General features: G+C 40.1%; 1 non-coding gene across 1 annotated transcript; it reads left to right on the top strand.

Annotated features, from left to right (window-relative positions):
- The first annotated feature begins 2488 nt into the window (after positions 1 to 2488).
- LOC148573871 (small nucleolar RNA R71) lies at positions 2489 to 2596 on the top strand. The gene has a single exon (XR_015906658.1). It is a non-coding gene; the product is annotated as a small nucleolar RNA R71 (small nucleolar RNA).
- The last annotated feature ends 870 nt before the right edge of the window (positions 2597 to 3466 follow it).

Genomic DNA, 3466 nt, shown 5'->3' with positions numbered 1-3466 from the left:
CTTTTTGATCTTCTCTAATTTCATGGAGGATGATGGAGTGCTCTTGATGTTCCACCCTTAGTTGCTCCCAATAATTGTGTGGGGGAAAATATATCCCCTAAGGTATCTCAGGGATCTCTTGATTTGCAGTCAAATGTTCTACCATTGAGCTATAGACCCTTGATGGAAGCTTTTGTCTTCCCTTTCCTCTTTCTAAAGGTTTCTCTGGCCTTAGATGCCATCAATGGTTATGGAAAAACAAAAAAAGGATTATGCTTTTACCACACCAAACTTAGAATGTTGCTCGCCCTCGAGCAAAAGACGAAAGAATAGATGAAGAAGAAGATGTGGAAAAAAAACTAGGATTATGAGGAGGGAAGGTGGGGATCCTGTGGGGTCCACAGATCTTGAGGTGTCAAGAATTTACATCCCTGCACCAATTAGGCATGTAAAGTGCCTTTGCATGCAATTCTGGCGTTTAAACGCCGAACTGATGCGTGTTCTGGGCGTTCAACGCCCAGATGCAGCATGTTTCTGTTGTTGAACGCCAGTTCTATGCTTGTTTCTGGCGTTCAGCGCCAGATCTATGCTCTGTTCTGGCGTTGAATGCCAGCCAGATGCTCTTTACTGGCGTTTGAACGCCAGTGAACTCCTCATCCAGGGTGTGCTGTTTTTTTATGCTATTTTTTATTTTTTCTTCAATTTTTTTCAGTTGTTTTTGTGACTCCACATGATCATGAACCTATGAAGACATATAACTAATAAAAAATATAATTAAATAAAAATTAGGTTGCCTCCCAACAAGCGCTTCTTTAATGTCAATAGCTTGACAGTGGGCTCTCATGGAGCCTCACAGATGTTCAGAGCATTGTTGAGACTTCCCAACACCAAACTTAGAGTTTGGATATGGGAGTTCAACACCAAACTTAGAGTTTGACTGTGGGGGCTCTGGTTGACTCTGCAGTGGGAGAAGCTTACTGTGCCTCTTTTCCATGTTTACAGAAGGATAACTTTGAGTTGTAAACACAAGGGAGTCCTCATTTAATTGAAGGACTAATTCACCTCTGTCAACATCAATCACAACTCTTGCTGTGGCTGGGAAGGGTCTTCCAAGGATGATGGATTCATCCTCATCCTTCCCAGTATCTAGGATTATGAAATCAGCAGGGATGTAAAGGCCTTCAACCTTTACTAACACGTCCTCTACCTGTCCATAAGCCTCTTTTCTTGAATTGTCTGCCATCTCTAATGAGATTCTAGCAGCTTGCACCTCAAAGATTCCCAGTTTCTCCATTATAGAGAATGGCATGAGGTTTATCCCTGATCCAAGGTCACATAGAGCCTTCTCAAAGGTCATGGTGCCTATGTTACAAGGTATTAGGAACTTTTCAGGATCCTGTTTCATCTGAGACAGTCTCAGTTGATCCAATGCATTTAGTTCATTGGTGAACAGGGGAGGTTCATCTCCCCAAGTCTCTTTACCAAATAAATTGGCATTCAGCTTCATGATTGCACCAAGGAACTTGGCAACTTGCTCTTCAGTAACATCCTTATTCTCTTCAGAAGAGGAATACACATCAGAGCTCATGAATGGCATAAGGAGGTTCATTGGAATCTCTATGGTCTCTAGATGAGTCTCAGATTCCTTTGGTTCCTCAGAGGGGAACTCCTTATTGATCACTGGACGTCCCAGGAGGTCTTCCTCCTTGGGATTCACGTCCTCCCCTTCCTCCTTGGATTCGACCATGATGGTTATATCAATGGCCTTGCACTCTCCTTTTGGATTTTCTTCTGTATTGCTTGGGAGAGCACTAGGAGGGATTTCAGTGATCCTTTTACTCAGCTGGCCCACTTGTGCCTCCAAATTTCTAATGGATGACCTTGTTTCATTCATGAAACTCACAGTGGCTTTAGATAGATAAGAGACTAAATTTGCTAAATTAGAGGTATTTTGTTCAGAGTTCTCTGTCTGTTGCTAAGTGGATGATGGAAAAGGCTTGCTATTGCTAAACCTGTTTCTTCTACCATTATTAAAGCCTTGTTGAGGCTTTTGTTGATCCTTCCATGAGAAATTTGGATGAAATCTCCATGATGAATTATAGGTGTTTCCATAAGGTTCACCCATGTAATTTACCTCTGCTATTGCAGGGTTCTCAGGATCATAAGCCTCTTCTTCAGAAGATGCCTCTTGAGTACTGTTGGATGCAGCTTGCATTCCATTCAGACTCTGAAAAATCATATTGACTTGCTGAGTCAATATTTTATTCTGGGCCAATATGGCATTCAGAGTATCAATTAAAAGAACTCCCTTCTTCTGAGGCGTCCCATTACTCATAGGATTCCTCTCAGAAGTGTACATGAACTGGTTATTAGCAACCATGTCAATGAGTTTTTGAGCTTCTGCAGGCGTTTTCTTTAGGTGAATGGATCCACCTGCAGAAGTATCCAATGACATCTTAGCTAATTCAGACAGACCATCATAGAATATATCCAGGATGGTCCATTTTGAAAGCATGTCAGAAGGACACTTTTTGGTCAGTTCCTTGTATCTCTCCCAAGCTTCATAGAGGGATTCACCTTCTTTTTGTCTGAAGGTTTGAACATCCACTCTAAGCTTACTCAGCTTTTGAGAAGGAAAGAACTTGGCTAAGAAAGCCTTGACCAGCTTATCCCAAGAGTTCAGGCTATCCTTAGGTTGAGAGTCCAACCATATTCTAGCTCTATCTCTTACAGCAAATGGGAAAAGCATGAGCCTGTAGACTTCAGGATCTACTCCATTAGTCTTAACAGTGTCACATATCTGCAAGAATTCAATTAAGAACTGAAAGGGATCTTCAGATGGAAGTCCATGAAACTTGCAGTTTTGTTGCATCAGAGAAACTAATTGAGGTTTAAGCTCAAAATTGTTTGCTCCAATGGTAGGGATGGAGATGCTTCTTCCATGTAAATTGGAATTAGGTGCAGTAAAGTCACCAAGCATCCTCCTTGCATTATTATTATTTTCGGCTGCCATCTCCTCTTCCTGTTCGAAAATTTCTGTAAGGTTATCTTTGGATTGTTGTATTTTAGCTTCTCTTAGTTTCCTCTTCAGAGTCCTTTCAGGTTCAGGGTCTGCTTCAACAAGAATGTTCTTGTCCTTGCTCCTGCTCATATGAAAAAGAAGGAAACAGAAAAATAATAATAGGGATCCTTTTTACCACAGTATAGAGGTTCCCTTGTTGTGAGTAGAAGAAGAAAAGAAGAGTAGAAGAGAAGAAGAATGGAGAATCCAAACAGAAGGGTGAGGAGAGCAGAGATATGAGATGAAGAGAAGTGTTAGTATATGAATAAATAAATAGAAGGAGATGAGAAGAAGAAGTTTTCGAAAATTAAAAATTAAAATTTAAAGTTAAATTTCGAAAATAGTTTTTGAAAAAGGTTAGTAATTTTCGAAAATTAGGAATGAAATAAAATTAAAATTAAAAATTGAAAACAATTAATTAATTAA

This window comes from Arachis ipaensis, chromosome B2 (genome assembly GCF_059453495.1).
Source record: "Arachis ipaensis isolate K30076 ecotype BB chromosome B2, ASM5945349v1, whole genome shotgun sequence".
NCBI classification, from domain to species: domain Eukaryota; kingdom Viridiplantae; phylum Streptophyta; class Magnoliopsida; order Fabales; family Fabaceae; genus Arachis; species Arachis ipaensis.
The sequence above is the reverse complement of the archived record's forward strand: the minus strand, read 5'-3'. Positions and strand labels throughout refer to the sequence as shown.